At 35.4% G+C, this 21,926-nt stretch overlaps 3 long non-coding RNA genes across 3 annotated transcripts; all 3 read right to left on the bottom strand.

Annotated features, from left to right (window-relative positions):
• Positions 1-2,902: 2,902 nt before the first annotated feature.
• Positions 2,903-5,576, bottom strand: LOC113755133. Its single transcript, XR_003465582.1, has 3 exons — positions 5,544-5,576; positions 3,860-3,937; positions 2,903-3,113 (listed from the first exon to the last, which is right to left on the bottom strand). It is a non-coding gene; the product is annotated as an uncharacterized LOC113755133 (long non-coding RNA).
• A 5,303-nt stretch (positions 5,577-10,879) lies between these two features.
• Positions 10,880-13,553, bottom strand: LOC113755132. Its single transcript, XR_003465581.1, has 3 exons — positions 13,521-13,553; positions 11,837-11,914; positions 10,880-11,090 (listed from the first exon to the last, which is right to left on the bottom strand). It is a non-coding gene; the product is annotated as an uncharacterized LOC113755132 (long non-coding RNA).
• Positions 13,554-18,856: 5,303 nt separating this feature from the next.
• Positions 18,857-21,530, bottom strand: LOC113755134. Its single transcript, XR_003465583.1, has 3 exons — positions 21,498-21,530; positions 19,814-19,891; positions 18,857-19,067 (listed from the first exon to the last, which is right to left on the bottom strand). It is a non-coding gene; the product is annotated as an uncharacterized LOC113755134 (long non-coding RNA).
• Between the last annotated feature and the right edge of the window lie 396 nt (positions 21,531-21,926).

Genomic DNA, 21,926 nt, shown 5'->3' with positions numbered 1-21,926 from the left:
ACAACCTGTAAATTCTCACGCATCTAAGTCATCCAGGTATATTTAATCTTCCCTCTCCTCGAATGGTACTTAAGAAAATCCACACACACGACTAAAGTAATACCTCTTGATATAATGATATGTACTTCCATTCTAAGGTTTTACTCCTGTGTGTAGTGAAACCATAAATTACACGCCATATGAAACAAGTTCCAAATCCTAAAAAAAAAACTGTTACGCACTAGCAGGACCAAAATCCCTTTCCTCAAAATTTTGTCTAAATCAAACCAATCATGACTTACAAGATAAGGTCAAGACTTTTGATGTATTTTGAATGTATCTGTGGCAAAATGCGATTCAAAATTTTCAAAATTAGAGTTAAAGATACAAATTTTTCTTCAGGACCCAAAACTAAATTTTCTTAGTAAGAGATTTCAAATAATGTTTAACCACAATCATCAATACATATTTAAAATCTCTCAAATAGATTTAAGAATATTAATCATGCAACTTAATGCATGATTTTTAAAACATATACATAATAATCATAACATATACATGGAGGGTGTTCCAACACTTTTCCTCAAAGTTTCGAGTTAAATCTATGTTCGAGTAAGGCGTATATTTTAGAAAATGCCTTTAAGAAAGATAGGTAAACATGTAGGTTCATATTCGCATAACCTGTGATCCAATACCTTTACCACCCTTTTATCCAACCAAGAGTTAACTCTACTGGTACATAAAATCCAATCATTTCTAATATCTGATTCATAACAAATAGGCATTCATGTTCCTAAGAAAGATTCGAACTTGAACTCTATCTGATTTCGAGTTTCAAACGAGTTCAAAATGTGTAATGTGTATACATATACATATATATATATATATATATATATATATATATATAAATTTTGTGAAAAGTAAAACAAGTGAATCTGGGTATAGTATTAGTCAAGTAAAATTGAAAGTGCTTTTGTTCAAGTAGAACAAATTGGTAATGAGTTCAGGTCATCTCACCAACCCACGAAATACTTTTGGAGTTCAAACTTTCACAAAAGTTGAAATATGGCCACAGGACCAATCATAATATACGTATAAAGCAGTTATTAAAATTTCACACAGGAAAATCTCACAAGTTCCCAACTAGGTTAATCCATTATACACTGGTAGATCTAATCTTCTGGTTTTTTTCTCGATTCATATTCAGTACTAGAATCTCATTAAATTATATAAGACTATCCATCAATTTTTCTCACGAGTACAGGGTTGTCTAAGTCCTCGGCCACGACCCCTTTTTCCTATTCCTGCTACCATACTTAATAGGAGTCTATAAGCGCAAGAAAAGGAATAATTAATCATAAAAGAACTTAATGCATATACAAGTTACAAAAATATTTAGAATCAAGACATGATTCTTTACATGTATCGAAGGTTATAGTACGAGTTAAGAAGTCACAAAACAAGCCCAATATGTCAAATACTGTATATAGGCAATTAAGGGTCACAAAATGTAGAAGTATATGCAAGCGGGATACAAAAGGTCTCACGGCGTGCACCACCCTTCCTAAGTCCTTAATTAAACCAATGGGTCCGAATATCACTAATTTCAATCAGATCACACGCCTTTACGAAATTAGATCCAATCAAACCATAACACAAGCGGAAACCAAAGGTTATCCATTCGAAGTTCAAAATCTTTAATAAGCAAGCCACCAACCAGAGCACCATCATCTCCAAGAATAACTAGTCTTAGGGTTTTATAGTTAAAGTCTCAAGCTCCAAGTTCAAACCCAAGAAATAAGTACAACTTGCTAACTTACGTGTCAAATGGAAACCAAGTCAATTCACACTAACTGTGTGTTCTTGAATGCGGTTACTCTATATCTCAAAGTTCCCTCAATCTGTACACCTAAAGATAGGCTCACCCTTCTTGAAAACCAAGAATTTTAAAAGATAAGAAGAGTATTTAAAGTAACAAAAATCTTATCAAGTTCAAGATTTTTATTATAAAAACATAAGTTCGCCGTTCTTCCGAAAATTCAAGATATTTTTATTATTTATTTATTTATTTTTTTTGTAAAGCATAGATGAATTCAAGTGTGAGAATACACCAGTATACAATCAAGGGGGAAAATCTAGTTTAGAAAATTTTAACCTTGTATCAGCCCATCACATACAAAATTTCAACAAACTCATCAGTTATTCATAGATTTTAAATTGAAATTCAAGTAAAATTCACATATTTACCAAAATCGAAGAATTACACATACTTAAAGCATATATATATTATTTCCAATTATCGTTTGAAAATAAAACTAGTACATCCCCATTTTTCCTTTAGAATTTCAAAGCATAATTTCTCTAGGAGGTAAATGAGCAGGAAAATGCATTTTATACCTTTGAAACTCTTTCATCTGGGTTCACAATCACGATACATGGAGTTTGACCATCAAATCTCGGTCTCTTATCTGCTTTATCCAGCACTAATAATTGTCTCACTTCTTTCCACACTTACAAGTATAACAATAATTCAAATTCGTCCAATCTTTCACTACTAATCTCTCATCCCATATTTTCCTTCAATATAACATCAGCTAATTCCTCAATTTTTATTTCTACAAGTCCCAAGTAAGAAACTCTCAAGTAACCAATTTCTTTAACCCGTAGGATACAATAGACCCTCTAGTTCACATAATATTCAAATTAATCCCACAGTCAGGCATCCTAAATTTTAAGCCTAGGATACACTATAAGATCTAAAGCCTATGCTCTGATACCAACTGTGACGCCCCCACTTCTCCCTAAGGCGAACCAAAGGGTATCCGCGGGACGCCTGCCTAGCTCTCGCCAGGACTCAAGCAATTCCATTCAAACTTATTACCGGACCACACAAAACGGTTAATAACTTAGATACAAGAGATGCGGAAGCGTTCAAATTTAATAAAAGTCATCCGTTATCCAACCCGCACATCGGGTGTTCAACAACCATTATAAATTCCAAATATACATCATGCCCCAAGAGTTACATTCGGATTCCAAAATACAATCCAAAAGCCAAAACATAGTCAAAAGTAATAGAAACCCTAAACAAAACGTATCAGGAAGGTTTCTTCAATACCTCGCCAAGTTCAATCCTGTTAAGGAAAACAAATCTACAGGGTGAGCAAAACGCTCGTGAGGCCAAGAACACACATGCAACCACATAGTTCAGATAACAAGCCCAATAACAATTCAGGTATTATCTTGCAAGTAATTAATAACACCAATAAACTGTAACCAGAAACAATTCAAGGATATAGAAGCTCTCAGGAGCTAAGTTCCACATTTGCCGACACCGTTTATATATCTTTCCGTGATGACTCTCCGTCAACCGGATTGATATTTTCATATCCGTAGTTCACCACTTACTTCCCATCCGTCCACCATACACCACTTCGGGCCCGCACTACATTTATAAGGCGATACTATACGAGTATGCCAAGCGAGATCTCTCAATAGATCAAGCTTATCATTTAAGTCTCATGGCTCACCGAGGTTCCCGACCAAGCCCATGCCGGCTCGAGTTCCAAGGTCGGCCTATGAGTTTGGGCGTCCCCCATTTGTCATGTAAATGTCGAGGAGATTCACTCCATCGACGTATGCAATCATAGCATACCATTTCATGTATTCAAGCATTTGATAGGTTTAAGCAGACATTTCAAGTCATGTAAACCAAGCAAATCATGTTAAGCATGAGTCATTCGTTTCAAATGAGAACGAGTGCGATCAAGTACACACTCGACTCCATTTTGTCAAAATCAGTTAAGCTAAGCATGAAATCAGGTGAATCAAGCATGAATCAAGACTTTAGGGTTCAAATAGGCATACACTTGACACTCACCAAGTTATGCAAGCAAGTAAATTGGAGGAAGAGTTCAAACTTCCACAGTAGGGTCCTCTTGGAGGTCCTCGTGCGTGCCTGAGCAAATAATAGTGAATTATCACCCATATCCCAAATATCGAGGAATAATTCGTTCACTAGTATTACTCTAGGAAATTCCGTGAAAATGAACCTCAATTACTCGTAAATCGAGGTTCGAGAGAGGTTTAATAACATTCAAAAATATTTAAGTCTTTATCTAGGAAATCGGGGATAAAACGTTTAGATAATAGCAAAAGAATAAAGAGTTCTTGAAAAACTCTATTTCCTTGAAAGTTGGAAAATTTTTAGTTTTGTTATGAATCTTTGAAAAATCGTAACTCACTCGGCATAAGTCGAAAATTGGAAAACTTTATACCGTTGAAAACCTCTTAGAAAGTACTGCAAGTTCCTAGAAGACATTTTTCCATGAATCGAAGTGGAAAGTGCTCAAAAATGAGCCTAAAGTTGCTGTTCCAAATCACCCAGGATTGAGCCGGGATTGGTTTTTCGCTAACTTTGAAAATTCGGCAGAATTCACTCGTTGTAAACCAGCCCTTGAAATTTATAGATCAATTAGAGGTACAAGTAAGGTTTAGGTCAGAACAAACGGATCAAGAATCGGAGTTTCGAACACCAAGATATAGTAGCTCAAAGTTGGGAAAAATTCAAGACTGTTACAAAATTTCCAGATTTGGTTCCAACTTTGGACCTTTAGTTAAGTGCCGAAACGGACTTGGATTGACACCAAAGTTTGCAGTATAATACTTCCATATGAAGGTTATCTCTCTATCAAATTTCACGGAAAAATACCCTCGGGAGGGGGGTCATTCAATCAACCAAAGTTTGGAAAAATTCTTAAGGCAATCTGTCCAAATCTAAGATTTTCAAAACGAGCAGTCGCCGTATTTTGATCATAACTCTCTCAATTTAACTCGGAATTGGGAATGGTTGATAGTGTTAGAAAATAAATTCATAGGGCTACAACTTCGCAGAAGAAATCGTTTCAAGTTTCAGCATGCAACTGGTTCAAAATCAAGGCTCAAGTTGCAGCATTATCAAATCATTTCGGCAGAACGGAGAAACAGGACAGCCGACTTCAGATGAATGGTGTGGCTCACACACATAAAACCAGGACGTGCATTATACACCGATAAAAACATGGAAACGTCTAGTTTCAAATGCCGCTAACGGCACCTGATTTCGACGTTGGAGTACGGAGTTATGGATGAAATACAACCACTGGTCTGGATTACGGCGAAACCGTTTTCCAGTTTACTAGTTTTTGAAATAAATTCGTTTGAGCAACCAAAACTCAATATTTTTCAACGAAATTTTGTACACAACTTCTACAACATGTAAACTACACAATCAAGCCATTAAATCCTCAATTTCTGCAATAAAATGACCGAACAGAGCAGGGGTAAAATGGTCAAGTTTGGCCCTTGCTCTCTACGTGAGTTTCCTGCAGTTTTTCTTCAACGAAACACTAACTTAAACACTAATCCGTCATCATAAACTTCATCAAGCACAGAATCAGCAACAACCCAAGAGTGGGAATTCATAGAGCCCACTTTTTCCAACAATACAAGCTACTAAAGTAAAGATTCCAACTCAAATGCGTAAATCAAACTCCATAAACAAGTTTAAGAAGTTAGATGGCTACCTACTTTGATGGCTGTTCAAATCAGAAAATTTCGGTCCCTATGAAGCCTGAAGACAGTCGTGAAACTCCTCCCTTTTCCAGCCTAAGTTGTTGTCCAAGTGAAAAGCTAAACGAATGTGAAGTTTGGTGAGAATCTATGGAAGTTTTGGTAGGAATTTGGTTGAGTTTTAGAAGAAAAGAAATGGTGACTTTGGTTGTTCCTTTGCTGCAGTCTAGCCGGCCATTGTAGCAGAGAAAAGGAAATGAATTTCGGCTCTGTAGCCTTTGCGTACAAAAGACGCTTGACGTCAAATCCTTTGATACGTCAAATCAATTTTTAACTAGTACCCTACGCGCGCGTTTTGTATCCGATTTCTCTTACGTTTGTTGCACTAGTGCACTAAACCTCTAGGGCCCTTACATTCATATAAATACTATTCATTCTTAATTGTCCCAAAATAATGGTCCAAAGTCCCTCAATTAAGCGCGCACGTGAAAACACGTATTTCTAATTTAGGCGTAATAAAAATTAAAACCTTTGAAAAATTCTTATAACGATCGTACCACTAGTTATTACTTGTGTGTTTAAATCTAAAATTGTCTATTTTAGGTCCATTGTATAGGTCTTAAATTTTTAGCTTATTGTAATCCCAATTGGCTAAAGTGTTTGGACACGTTTTCACCTTTTCACTAAACAAGCTTATAAGAAAATAATTTTTGAAACGAGACACTTTAAAAAAATATAACGAAGCTATAAAACAATGTACTTAGGTCTAATAGGCTAGAAAATATTATTCGTGGCAAAAATCCAAATAAATAATTATTTTAGCCAAAATTAGGGATTTTAAAATAATGGAATTTTACGAGTACTCACGTGAATTGAGTATAAATTCCTCCATTAACCTTTCTTAATCTATTATTGATCGTTCTTAATTCTCCAATATTAATACACTCCCGATTCAAGTATAGCCTAGAAAAACGTGTACCCGTCATTCCGGACTAAACAAATTTTCGAAAAGCGAATTTTTCAACAAAACGCTTTAAAAATATACAGAGGTGTCATTCCATATAAATGGATTTAAAATGGTCGAAATAAATAATTCGAAAAAAATGAGTGAATAATCATTTAAATATTCCAGTAATATTCTATAAAAAAAAATAAGAAAATTTTCGGGTCCTCACATCCTCCCCTTCTTGAAAGGAATTTCGTCCTCGAAATTCATATTTAGAACAATATCATTTCCTTCATGGTTAAGCCTATCAGATCAATCATTGACTTACATTTTCCAACTCACTCCAAATCATGAGTTGATTACTTTCTTCCGGGAAATTTTAACTTTCAGAAGGCATATACAATTACCTCATCATATATTATTAATATATATTCTAACCCATCCTTTGAACCATCTGTATAAATCACAAAATCACCTCATCCGCTCGGTAAAGCCAACACAAGTGCACTGATTAAACGATTTTCACCTTCAAATTCTTCCTCACATTTAGAATCTCAAATAACTTGCCAAGTCTCGTATCCTTAGAAGCCCCTGATCAAACCAAGGAAATATTCGACTACCTCTAAGAACTCCAAATTTCGGTAGGATTTTCTAGTCATTTCCTCTTAAACAGCTTCCACTTAAGCTGAGTTAACAACAATTTCTTCCTTAGATATTATATAACTTAGAAAGGCTATTTCTTCCCATTGAACTCACATTTATTGGACTTAACAAAAGTTAGCGTTCTCTCGGGGTTTGTAAAACTACCATCAGGTATTTTTTTCATGATCTTCTCAAACTTTAGGGTATATCAATACATCATCAATAAATGCCATCATAGATTAATCCTATTACGATTTAAAACCTTGATGCATTAATGCAATAATTGCTGCTAATACATTAGTCAACCCAATTGGCATAACTGAAAATTCAAGCATCCCCATCTTGAATTGGAAGTGGTTAAGCACATCAGTTTCTAGGATTCCCGGTTGGTAGTAACTCTACTTTAAATCTCTTATTCGCTGCTCTTGACCCTTGATTATAATTCTCGTTTATGTGAGGCTATGGAGTATTTGTTCTTAATAGTCTCATCGTTCAAATCTCAATAATCTATGTATATATAGCCTCAAGCGTCCATTCCAAATATAACATCCGGTCCCTAATCGTTAGGCTCATTCAAGCCATCAAATATTTCCTTTCACTCACCCAAATCTCACAACTTTTAATATCTCAAATTGGCGATTAAACATTGGATCCCATCATCAACCCTAAGTTCTCGATTTTTTTTTTCCAGAATTCAGCCAATTTAGTTTGGAATTCCAACTCCTTGTGAAGAATTTCTATTTCTATACGCATCTCTTCCAAACTTTTCATTCATCTATTTTCTTAATCCTGACTGTTAGCCTATCAACAGCTCAAGCATCTAAATAAGTAGCAAATCAGAATTTGAAACTCAACTATCCACAACCTGTAAATTCTCACGCATCTAAGTCATCCAGGTATATTTAATCTTCCCTCTCCTCGAATGGTACTTAAGAAAATCCACACACACGACTAAAGTAATACCTCTTGATATAATGATATGTACTTCCATTCTAAGGTTTTACTCCTGTGTGTAGTGAAACCATAAATTACACGCCATATGAAACAAGTTCCAAATCCTAAAAAAAAAACTGTTACGCACTAGCAGGACCAAAATCCCTTTCCTCAAAATTTTGTCTAAATCAAACCAATCATGACTTACAAGATAAGGTCAAGACTTTTGATGTATTTTGAATGTATCTGTGGCAAAATGCGATTCAAAATTTTCAAAATTAGAGTTAAAGATACAAATTTTTCTTCAGGACCCAAAACTAAATTTTCTTAGTAAGAGATTTCAAATAATGTTTAACCACAATCATCAATACATATTTAAAATCTCTCAAATAGATTTAAGAATATTAATCATGCAACTTAATGCATGATTTTTAAAACATATACATAATAATCATAACATATACATGGAGGGTGTTCCAACACTTTTCCTCAAAGTTTCGAGTTAAATCTATGTTCGAGTAAGGCGTATATTTTAGAAAATGCCTTTAAGAAAGATAGGTAAACATGTAGGTTCATATTCGCATAACCTGTGATCCAATACCTTTACCACCCTTTTATCCAACCAAGAGTTAACTCTACTGGTACATAAAATCCAATCATTTCTAATATCTGATTCATAACAAATAGGCATTCATGTTCCTAAGAAAGATTCGAACTTGAACTCTATCTGATTTCGAGTTTCAAACGAGTTCAAAATGTGTAATGTGTATACATATACATATATATATATATATATATATATATATATATATAAATTTTGTGAAAAGTAAAACAAGTGAATCTGGGTATAGTATTAGTCAAGTAAAATTGAAAGTGCTTTTGTTCAAGTAGAACAAATTGGTAATGAGTTCAGGTCATCTCACCAACCCACGAAATACTTTTGGAGTTCAAACTTTCACAAAAGTTGAAATATGGCCACAGGACCAATCATAATATACGTATAAAGCAGTTATTAAAATTTCACACAGGAAAATCTCACAAGTTCCCAACTAGGTTAATCCATTATACACTGGTAGATCTAATCTTCTGGTTTTTTTCTCGATTCATATTCAGTACTAGAATCTCATTAAATTATATAAGACTATCCATCAATTTTTCTCACGAGTACAGGGTTGTCTAAGTCCTCGGCCACGACCCCTTTTTCCTATTCCTGCTACCATACTTAATAGGAGTCTATAAGCGCAAGAAAAGGAATAATTAATCATAAAAGAACTTAATGCATATACAAGTTACAAAAATATTTAGAATCAAGACATGATTCTTTACATGTATCGAAGGTTATAGTACGAGTTAAGAAGTCACAAAACAAGCCCAATATGTCAAATACTGTATATAGGCAATTAAGGGTCACAAAATGTAGAAGTATATGCAAGCGGGATACAAAAGGTCTCACGGCGTGCACCACCCTTCCTAAGTCCTTAATTAAACCAATGGGTCCGAATATCACTAATTTCAATCAGATCACACGCCTTTACGAAATTAGATCCAATCAAACCATAACACAAGCGGAAACCAAAGGTTATCCATTCGAAGTTCAAAATCTTTAATAAGCAAGCCACCAACCAGAGCACCATCATCTCCAAGAATAACTAGTCTTAGGGTTTTATAGTTAAAGTCTCAAGCTCCAAGTTCAAACCCAAGAAATAAGTACAACTTGCTAACTTACGTGTCAAATGGAAACCAAGTCAATTCACACTAACTGTGTGTTCTTGAATGCGGTTACTCTATATCTCAAAGTTCCCTCAATCTGTACACCTAAAGATAGGCTCACCCTTCTTGAAAACCAAGAATTTTAAAAGATAAGAAGAGTATTTAAAGTAACAAAAATCTTATCAAGTTCAAGATTTTTATTATAAAAACATAAGTTCGCCGTTCTTCCGAAAATTCAAGATATTTTTATTATTTATTTATTTATTTTTTTTGTAAAGCATAGATGAATTCAAGTGTGAGAATACACCAGTATACAATCAAGGGGGAAAATCTAGTTTAGAAAATTTTAACCTTGTATCAGCCCATCACATACAAAATTTCAACAAACTCATCAGTTATTCATAGATTTTAAATTGAAATTCAAGTAAAATTCACATATTTACCAAAATCGAAGAATTACACATACTTAAAGCATATATATATTATTTCCAATTATCGTTTGAAAATAAAACTAGTACATCCCCATTTTTCCTTTAGAATTTCAAAGCATAATTTCTCTAGGAGGTAAATGAGCAGGAAAATGCATTTTATACCTTTGAAACTCTTTCATCTGGGTTCACAATCACGATACATGGAGTTTGACCATCAAATCTCGGTCTCTTATCTGCTTTATCCAGCACTAATAATTGTCTCACTTCTTTCCACACTTACAAGTATAACAATAATTCAAATTCGTCCAATCTTTCACTACTAATCTCTCATCCCATATTTTCCTTCAATATAACATCAGCTAATTCCTCAATTTTTATTTCTACAAGTCCCAAGTAAGAAACTCTCAAGTAACCAATTTCTTTAACCCGTAGGATACAATAGACCCTCTAGTTCACATAATATTCAAATTAATCCCACAGTCAGGCATCCTAAATTTTAAGCCTAGGATACACTATAAGATCTAAAGCCTATGCTCTGATACCAACTGTGACGCCCCCACTTCTCCCTAAGGCGAACCAAAGGGTATCCGCGGGACGCCTGCCTAGCTCTCGCCAGGACTCAAGCAATTCCATTCAAACTTATTACCGGACCACACAAAACGGTTAATAACTTAGATACAAGAGATGCGGAAGCGTTCAAATTTAATAAAAGTCATCCGTTATCCAACCCGCACATCGGGTGTTCAACAACCATTATAAATTCCAAATATACATCATGCCCCAAGAGTTACATTCGGATTCCAAAATACAATCCAAAAGCCAAAACATAGTCAAAAGTAATAGAAACCCTAAACAAAACGTATCAGGAAGGTTTCTTCAATACCTCGCCAAGTTCAATCCTGTTAAGGAAAACAAATCTACAGGGTGAGCAAAACGCTCGTGAGGCCAAGAACACACATGCAACCACATAGTTCAGATAACAAGCCCAATAACAATTCAGGTATTATCTTGCAAGTAATTAATAACACCAATAAACTGTAACCAGAAACAATTCAAGGATATAGAAGCTCTCAGGAGCTAAGTTCCACATTTGCCGACACCGTTTATATATCTTTCCGTGATGACTCTCCGTCAACCGGATTGATATTTTCATATCCGTAGTTCACCACTTACTTCCCATCCGTCCACCATACACCACTTCGGGCCCGCACTACATTTATAAGGCGATACTATACGAGTATGCCAAGCGAGATCTCTCAATAGATCAAGCTTATCATTTAAGTCTCATGGCTCACCGAGGTTCCCGACCAAGCCCATGCCGGCTCGAGTTCCAAGGTCGGCCTATGAGTTTGGGCGTCCCCCATTTGTCATGTAAATGTCGAGGAGATTCACTCCATCGACGTATGCAATCATAGCATACCATTTCATGTATTCAAGCATTTGATAGGTTTAAGCAGACATTTCAAGTCATGTAAACCAAGCAAATCATGTTAAGCATGAGTCATTCGTTTCAAATGAGAACGAGTGCGATCAAGTACACACTCGACTCCATTTTGTCAAAATCAGTTAAGCTAAGCATGAAATCAGGTGAATCAAGCATGAATCAAGACTTTAGGGTTCAAATAGGCATACACTTGACACTCACCAAGTTATGCAAGCAAGTAAATTGGAGGAAGAGTTCAAACTTCCACAGTAGGGTCCTCTTGGAGGTCCTCGTGCGTGCCTGAGCAAATAATAGTGAATTATCACCCATATCCCAAATATCGAGGAATAATTCGTTCACTAGTATTACTCTAGGAAATTCCGTGAAAATGAACCTCAATTACTCGTAAATCGAGGTTCGAGAGAGGTTTAATAACATTCAAAAATATTTAAGTCTTTATCTAGGAAATCGGGGATAAAACGTTTAGATAATAGCAAAAGAATAAAGAGTTCTTGAAAAACTCTATTTCCTTGAAAGTTGGAAAATTTTTAGTTTTGTTATGAATCTTTGAAAAATCGTAACTCACTCGGCATAAGTCGAAAATTGGAAAACTTTATACCGTTGAAAACCTCTTAGAAAGTACTGCAAGTTCCTAGAAGACATTTTTCCATGAATCGAAGTGGAAAGTGCTCAAAAATGAGCCTAAAGTTGCTGTTCCAAATCACCCAGGATTGAGCCGGGATTGGTTTTTCGCTAACTTTGAAAATTCGGCAGAATTCACTCGTTGTAAACCAGCCCTTGAAATTTATAGATCAATTAGAGGTACAAGTAAGGTTTAGGTCAGAACAAACGGATCAAGAATCGGAGTTTCGAACACCAAGATATAGTAGCTCAAAGTTGGGAAAAATTCAAGACTGTTACAAAATTTCCAGATTTGGTTCCAACTTTGGACCTTTAGTTAAGTGCCGAAACGGACTTGGATTGACACCAAAGTTTGCAGTATAATACTTCCATATGAAGGTTATCTCTCTATCAAATTTCACGGAAAAATACCCTCGGGAGGGGGGTCATTCAATCAACCAAAGTTTGGAAAAATTCTTAAGGCAATCTGTCCAAATCTAAGATTTTCAAAACGAGCAGTCGCCGTATTTTGATCATAACTCTCTCAATTTAACTCGGAATTGGGAATGGTTGATAGTGTTAGAAAATAAATTCATAGGGCTACAACTTCGCAGAAGAAATCGTTTCAAGTTTCAGCATGCAACTGGTTCAAAATCAAGGCTCAAGTTGCAGCATTATCAAATCATTTCGGCAGAACGGAGAAACAGGACAGCCGACTTCAGATGAATGGTGTGGCTCACACACATAAAACCAGGACGTGCATTATACACCGATAAAAACATGGAAACGTCTAGTTTCAAATGCCGCTAACGGCACCTGATTTCGACGTTGGAGTACGGAGTTATGGATGAAATACAACCACTGGTCTGGATTACGGCGAAACCGTTTTCCAGTTTACTAGTTTTTGAAATAAATTCGTTTGAGCAACCAAAACTCAATATTTTTCAACGAAATTTTGTACACAACTTCTACAACATGTAAACTACACAATCAAGCCATTAAATCCTCAATTTCTGCAATAAAATGACCGAACAGAGCAGGGGTAAAATGGTCAAGTTTGGCCCTTGCTCTCTACGTGAGTTTCCTGCAGTTTTTCTTCAACGAAACACTAACTTAAACACTAATCCGTCATCATAAACTTCATCAAGCACAGAATCAGCAACAACCCAAGAGTGGGAATTCATAGAGCCCACTTTTTCCAACAATACAAGCTACTAAAGTAAAGATTCCAACTCAAATGCGTAAATCAAACTCCATAAACAAGTTTAAGAAGTTAGATGGCTACCTACTTTGATGGCTGTTCAAATCAGAAAATTTCGGTCCCTATGAAGCCTGAAGACAGTCGTGAAACTCCTCCCTTTTCCAGCCTAAGTTGTTGTCCAAGTGAAAAGCTAAACGAATGTGAAGTTTGGTGAGAATCTATGGAAGTTTTGGTAGGAATTTGGTTGAGTTTTAGAAGAAAAGAAATGGTGACTTTGGTTGTTCCTTTGCTGCAGTCTAGCCGGCCATTGTAGCAGAGAAAAGGAAATGAATTTCGGCTCTGTAGCCTTTGCGTACAAAAGACGCTTGACGTCAAATCCTTTGATACGTCAAATCAATTTTTAACTAGTACCCTACGCGCGCGTTTTGTATCCGATTTCTCTTACGTTTGTTGCACTAGTGCACTAAACCTCTAGGGCCCTTACATTCATATAAATACTATTCATTCTTAATTGTCCCAAAATAATGGTCCAAAGTCCCTCAATTAAGCGCGCACGTGAAAACACGTATTTCTAATTTAGGCGTAATAAAAATTAAAACCTTTGAAAAATTCTTATAACGATCGTACCACTAGTTATTACTTGTGTGTTTAAATCTAAAATTGTCTATTTTAGGTCCATTGTATAGGTCTTAAATTTTTAGCTTATTGTAATCCCAATTGGCTAAAGTGTTTGGACACGTTTTCACCTTTTCACTAAACAAGCTTATAAGAAAATAATTTTTGAAACGAGACACTTTAAAAAAATATAACGAAGCTATAAAACAATGTACTTAGGTCTAATAGGCTAGAAAATATTATTCGTGGCAAAAATCCAAATAAATAATTATTTTAGCCAAAATTAGGGATTTTAAAATAATGGAATTTTACGAGTACTCACGTGAATTGAGTATAAATTCCTCCATTAACCTTTCTTAATCTATTATTGATCGTTCTTAATTCTCCAATATTAATACACTCCCGATTCAAGTATAGCCTAGAAAAACGTGTACCCGTCATTCCGGACTAAACAAATTTTCGAAAAGCGAATTTTTCAACAAAACGCTTTAAAAATATACAGAGGTGTCATTCCATATAAATGGATTTAAAATGGTCGAAATAAATAATTCGAAAAAAATGAGTGAATAATCATTTAAATATTCCAGTAATATTCTATAAAAAAAAATAAGAAAATTTTCGGGTCCTCACATCCTCCCCTTCTTGAAAGGAATTTCGTCCTCGAAATTCATATTTAGAACAATATCATTTCCTTCATGGTTAAGCCTATCAGATCAATCATTGACTTACATTTTCCAACTCACTCCAAATCATGAGTTGATTACTTTCTTCCGGGAAATTTTAACTTTCAGAAGGCATATACAATTACCTCATCATATATTATTAATATATATTCTAACCCATCCTTTGAACCATCTGTATAAATCACAAAATCACCTCATCCGCTCGGTAAAGCCAACACAAGTGCACTGATTAAACGATTTTCACCTTCAAATTCTTCCTCACATTTAGAATCTCAAATAACTTGCCAAGTCTCGTATCCTTAGAAGCCCCTGATCAAACCAAGGAAATATTCGACTACCTCTAAGAACTCCAAATTTCGGTAGGATTTTCTAGTCATTTCCTCTTAAACAGCTTCCACTTAAGCTGAGTTAACAACAATTTCTTCCTTAGATATTATATAACTTAGAAAGGCTATTTCTTCCCATTGAACTCACATTTATTGGACTTAACAAAAGTTAGCGTTCTCTCGGGGTTTGTAAAACTACCATCAGGTATTTTTTTCATGATCTTCTCAAACTTTAGGGTATATCAATACATCATCAATAAATGCCATCATAGATTAATCCTATTACGATTTAAAACCTTGATGCATTAATGCAATAATTGCTGCTAATACATTAGTCAACCCAATTGGCATAACTGAAAATTCAAGCATCCCCATCTTGAATTGGAAGTGGTTAAGCACATCAGTTTCTAGGATTCCCGGTTGGTAGTAACTCTACTTTAAATCTCTTATTCGCTGCTCTTGACCCTTGATTATAATTCTCGTTTATGTGAGGCTATGGAGTATTTGTTCTTAATAGTCTCATCGTTCAAATCTCAATAATCTATGTATATATAGCCTCAAGCGTCCATTCCAAATATAACATCCGGTCCCTAATCGTTAGGCTCATTCAAGCCATCAAATATTTCCTTTCACTCACCCAAATCTCACAACTTTTAATATCTCAAATTGGCGATTAAACATTGGATCCCATCATCAACCCTAAGTTCTCGATTTTTTTTTTCCAGAATTCAGCCAATTTAGTTTGGAATTCCAACTCCTTGTGAAGAATTTCTATTTCTATACGCATCTCTTCCAAACTTTTCATTCATCTATTTTCTTAATCCTGACTGTTAGCCTATCAACAGCTCAAGCATCTAAATAAGTAGCAAATCAGAATTTGAAACTCAACTATCCACAACCTGTAAATTCTCACGCATCTAAGTCATCCAGGTATATTTAATCTTCCCTCTCCTCGAATGGTACTTAAGAAAATCCACACACACGACTAAAGTAATACCTCTTGATATAATGATATGTACTTCCATTCTAAGGTTTTACTCCTGTGTGTAGTGAAACCATAAATTACACGCCATATGAAACAAGTTCCAAATCCTAAAAAAAAAACTGTTACGCACTAGCAGGACCAAAATCCCTTTCCTCAAAATTTTGTCTAAATCAAACCAATCATGACTTACAAGATAAGGTCAAGACTTTTGATGTATTTTGAATGTATCTGTGGCAAAATGCGATTCAAAATTTTCAAAATTAGAGTTAAAGATACAAATTTTTCTTCAGGACCCAAAACTAAATTTTCTTAGTAAGAGATTTCAAATAATGTTTAACCACAATCATCAATACATATTTAAAATCTCTCAAATAGATTTAAGAATATTAATCATGCAACTTAATGCATGATTTTTAAAACATATACATAATAATCATAACATATACATGGAGGGTGTTCCAACACTTTTCCTCAAAGTTTCGAGTTAAATCTATGTTCGAGTAAGGCGTATATTTTAGAAAATGCCTTTAAGAAAGATAGGTAAACATGTAGGTTCATATTCGCATAACCTGTGATCCAATACCTTTACCACCCTTTTATCCAACCAAGAGTTAACTCTACTGGTACATAAAATCCAATCATTTCTAATATCTGATTCATAACAAATAGGCATTCATGTTCCTAAGAAAGATTCGAACTTGAACTCTATCTGATTTCGAGTTTCAAACGAGTTCAAAATGTGTAATGTGTATACATATACATATATATATATATATATATATATATATATATATAAATTTTGTGAAAAGTAAAACAAGTGAATCTGGGTATAGTATTAGTCAAGTAAAATTGAAAGTGCTTTTGTTCAAGTAGAACAAATTGGTAATGAGTTCAGGTCATCTCACCAACCCACGAAATACTTTTGGAGTTCAAACTTTCACAAAAGTTGAAATATGGCCACAGGACCAATCATAATATACGTATAAAGCAGTTATTAAAATTTCACACAGGAAAATCTCACAAGTTCCCAACTAGGTTAATCCATTATACACTGGTAGATCTAATCTTCTGGTTTTTTTCTCGATTCATATTCAGTACTAGAATCTCATTAAATTATATAAGACTATCCATCAATTTTTCTCACGAGTACAGGGTTGTCTAAGTCCTCGGCCACGACCCCTTTTTCCTATTCCTGCTACCATACTTAATAGGAGTCTATAAGCGCAAGAAAAGGAATAATTAATCATAAAAGAACTTAATGCATATACAAGTTACAAAAATATTTAGAATCAAGACATGATTCTTTACATGTATCGAAGGTTATAGTACGAGTTAAGAAGTCACAAAACAAGCCCAATATGTCAAATACTGTATATAGGCAATTAAGGGTCACAAAATGTAGAAGTATATGCAAGCGGGATACAAAAGGTCTCACGGCGTGCACCACCCTTCCTAAGTCCTTAATTAAACCAATGGGTCCGAATATCACTAATTTCAATCAGATCACACGCCTTTACGAAATTAGATCCAATCAAACCATAACACAAGCGGAAACCAAAGGTTATCCATTCGAAGTTCAAAATCTTTAATAAGCAAGCCACCAACCAGAGCACCATCATCTCCAAGAATAACTAGTCTTAGGGTTTTATAGTTAAAGTCTCAAGCTCCAAGTTCAAACCCAAGAAATAAGTACAACTTGCTAACTTACGTGTCAAATGGAAACCAAGTCAATTCACACTAACTGTGTGTTCTTGAATGCGGTTACTCTATATCTCAAAGTTCCCTCAATCTGTACACCTAAAGATAGGCTCACCCTTCTTGAAAACCAAGAATTTTAAAAGATAAGAAGAGTATTTAAAGTAACAAAAATCTTATCAAGTTCAAGATTTTTATTATAAAAACATAAGTTCGCCGTTCTTCCGAAAATTCAAGATATTTTTATTATTTATTTATTTATTTTTTTTGTAAAGCATAGATGAATTCAAGTGTGAGAATACACCAGTATACAATCAAGGGGGAAAATCTAGTTTAGAAAATTTTAACCTTGTATCAGCCCATCACATACAAAATTTCAACAAACTCATCAGTTATTCATAGATTTTAAATTGAAATTCAAGTAAAATTCACATATTTACCAAAATCGAAGAATTACACATACTTAAAGCATATATATATTATTTCCAATTATCGTTTGAAAATAAAACTAGTACATCCCCATTTTTCCTTTAGAATTTCAAAGCATAATTTCTCTAGGAGGTAAATGAGCAGGAAAATGCATTTTATACCTTTGAAACTCTTTCATCTGGGTTCACAATCACGATACATGGAGTTTGACCATCAAATCTCGGTCTCTTATCTGCTTTATCCAGCACTAATAATTGTCTCACTTCTTTCCACACTTACAAGTATAACAATAATTCAAATTCGTCCAATCTTTCACTACTAATCTCTCATCCCATATTTTCCTTCAATATAACATCAGCTAATTCCTCAATTTTTATTTCTACAAGTCCCAAGTAAGAAACTCTCAAGTAACCAATTTCTTTAACCCGTAGGATACAATAGACCCTCTAGTTCACATAATATTCAAATTAATCCCACAGTCAGGCATCCTAAATTTTAAGCCTAGGATACACTATAAGATCTAAAGCCTATGCTCTGATACCAACTGTGACGCCCCCACTTCTCCCTAAGGCGAACCAAAGGGTATCCGCGGGACGCCTGCCTAGCTCTCGCCAGGACTCAAGCAATTCCATTCAAACTTATTACCGGACCACACAAAACGGTTAATAACTTAGATACAAGAGATGCGGAAGCGTTCAAATTTAATAAAAGTCATCCGTTATCCAACCCGCACATCGGGTGTTCAACAACCATTATAAATTCCAAATATACATCATGCCCCAAGAGTTACATTCGGATTCCAAAATACAATCCAAAAGCCAAAACATAGTCAAAAGTAATAGAAACCCTAAACAAAACGTATCAGGAAGGTTTCTTCAATACCTCGCCAAGTTCAATCCTGTTAAGGAAAACAAATCTACAGGGTGAGCAAAACGCTCGTGAGGCCAAGAACACACATGCAACCACATAGTTCAGATAACAAGCCCAATAACAATTCAGGTATTATCTTGCAAGTAATTAATAACACCAATAAACTGTAACCAGAAACAATTCAAGGATATAGAAGCTCTCAGGAGCTAAGTTCCACATTTGCCGACACCGTTTATATATCTTTCCGTGATGACTCTCCGTCAACCGGATTGATATTTTCATATCCGTAGTTCACCACTTACTTCCCATCCGTCCACCATACACCACTTCGGGCCCGCACTACATTTATAAGGCGATACTATACGAGTATGCCAAGCGAGATCTCTCAATAGATCAAGCTTATCATTTAAGTCTCATGGCTCACCGAGGTTCCCGACCAAGCCCATGCCGGCTCGAGTTCCAAGGTCGGCCTATGAGTTTGGGCGTCCCCCATTTGTCATGTAAATGTCGAGGAGATTCACTCCATCGACGTATGCAATCATAGCATACCATTTCATGTATTCAAGCATTTGATAGGTTTAAGCAGACATTTCAAGTCATGTAAACCAAGCAAATCATGTTAAGCATGAGTCATTCGTTTCAAATGAGAACGAGTGCGATCAAGTACACACTCGACTCCATTTTGTCAAAATCAGTTAAGCTAAGCATGAAATCAGGTGAATCAAGCATGAATCAAGACTTTAGGGTTCAAATAGGCATACACTTGACACTCACCAAGTTATGCAAGCAAGTAAATTGGAGGAAGAGTTCAAACTTCCACAGTAGGGTCCTCTTGGAGGTCCTCGTGCGTGCCTGAGCAAATAATAGTGAATTATCACCCATATCCCAAATATCGAGGAATAATTCGTTCACTAGTATTACTCTAGGAAATTCCGTGAAAATGAACCTCAATTACTCGTAAATCGAGGTTCGAGAGAGGTTTAATAACATTCAAAAATATTTAAGTCTTTATCTAGGAAATCGGGGATAAAACGTTTAGATAATAGCAAAAGAATAAAGAGTTCTTGAAAAACTCTATTTCCTTGAAAGTTGGAAAATTTTTAGTTTTGTTATGAATCTTTGAAAAATCGTAACTCACTCGGCATAAGTCGAAAATTGGAAAACTTTATACCGTTGAAAACCTCTTAGAAAGTACTGCAAGTTCCTAGAAGACATTTTTCCATGAATCGAAGTGGAAAGTGCTCAAAAATGAGCCTAAAGTTGCTGTTCCAAATCACCCAGGATTGAGCCGGGATTGGTTTTTCGCTAACTTTGAAAATTCGGCAGAATTCACTCGTTGTAAACCAGCCCTTGAAATTTATAGATCAATTAGAGGTACAAGTAAGGTTTAGGTCAGAACAAACGGATCAAGAATCGGAGTTTCGAACACCAAGATATAGTAGCTCAAAGTTGGGAAAAATTCAAGACTGTTACAAAATTTCCAGATTTGGTTCCAACTTTGGACCTTTAGTTAAGTGCCGAAACGGACTTGGATTGACACCAAATTTTGCAGTATAATACTTCCATATGAAGGTTATCTCTCTATCAAATTTCACGAAAAAATACCCTCGGGAGGGGGGTCATTCAATCAACCAAAATTTGGAAAAATTCTTAAGGCAATCTGTCCAAATCTAAGATTTTCAAAACGAGCAGTCGCCGTATTTTGATCATAACTCTCTCAATTTAACTCGGAATTGGGAATGGTTGATAGTGTTAGAAAATAAATTCATAGGGCTACAACTTCGCAGAAGAAATCGTTTCAAGTTTCAGCATGCAACTGGTTCAAAATCAAGGCTCAAGTTGCAGCATTATCAAATCATTTCGGCAGAACGGAGAAACAGGACAGCCGACTTCAGATGAATGGTGTGGCTCACACACATAAAACCAGGACGTGCATTATACACCGATAAAAACATGGAAACGTCTAGTTTCAAATGCCGCTAACGGCACCTGATTTCGACGTCGGAGTACGGAGTTATGGATGAAATACAACCACTGGTCTGGATTACGGCGAAACCGTTTTCCAGTTTACTAGTTTTTGAAATAAATTCGTTTGAGCAACCAAAACTCAATATTTTTCAACGAAATTTTGTACACAACTTCTACAACATGTAAACTACACAATCAAGCCATTAAATCCTCAATTTCTGCAATAAAATGACCGAACAGAGCAGGGGCAAAATGGTCAAGTTTGGCCCTTGCTCTCTACGTGAGTTTCCTGCAGTTTTTCTTCAACGAAACACTAACTTAAACACTAATCCGTCATCATAAACTTCATCAAGCACAGAATCAGCAACAACCCAAGAGTGGGAATTCATAGAGCCCACTTTTTCCAACAATACAAGCTACTAAAGTAAAGATTCCAACTCAAATGCGTAAATCAAACTCCATAAACAAGTTTAAGAAGTTAGATGGCTACCTACTTTGATGGCTGTTCAAATCAGAAAATTTCGGTCCCTATGAAGCCTGAAGACAGTCGTGAAACTCCTCCCTTTTCCAGCCTAAGTTGTTGTCCAAGTGAAAAGCTAAACGAATGTGAAGTTTGGTGAGAATCTATGGAAGTTTTGGTAGGAATTTGGTTGAGTTTTAGAAGAAAAGAAATGGTGACTTTGGTTGTTCCTTTGCTGCAGTCTAGCCGGCCATTGTAGCAGAGAAAAGGAAATGAATTTCGGCTCTGTAGCCTTTGCGTACAAAAGACGCTTGACGTCAAATCCTTTGATACGTCAAATCAATTTTTAACTAGTACCCTACGCGCGCGTTTTGTATCCGATTTCTCTTACGTTTGTTGCACTAGTGCACTAAACCTCTAGGGCCCTTACATTCATATAAATACTATTCATTCTTAATT

This window comes from Coffea eugenioides, unplaced genomic scaffold (assembly GCF_003713205.1).
Source record: "Coffea eugenioides isolate CCC68of unplaced genomic scaffold, Ceug_1.0 ScVebR1_1232;HRSCAF=2052, whole genome shotgun sequence".
NCBI classification, from domain to species: Eukaryota; Viridiplantae; Streptophyta; class Magnoliopsida; order Gentianales; family Rubiaceae; genus Coffea; species Coffea eugenioides.
The sequence above is the reverse complement of the archived record's forward strand: the minus strand, read 5'-3'. Positions and strand labels throughout refer to the sequence as shown.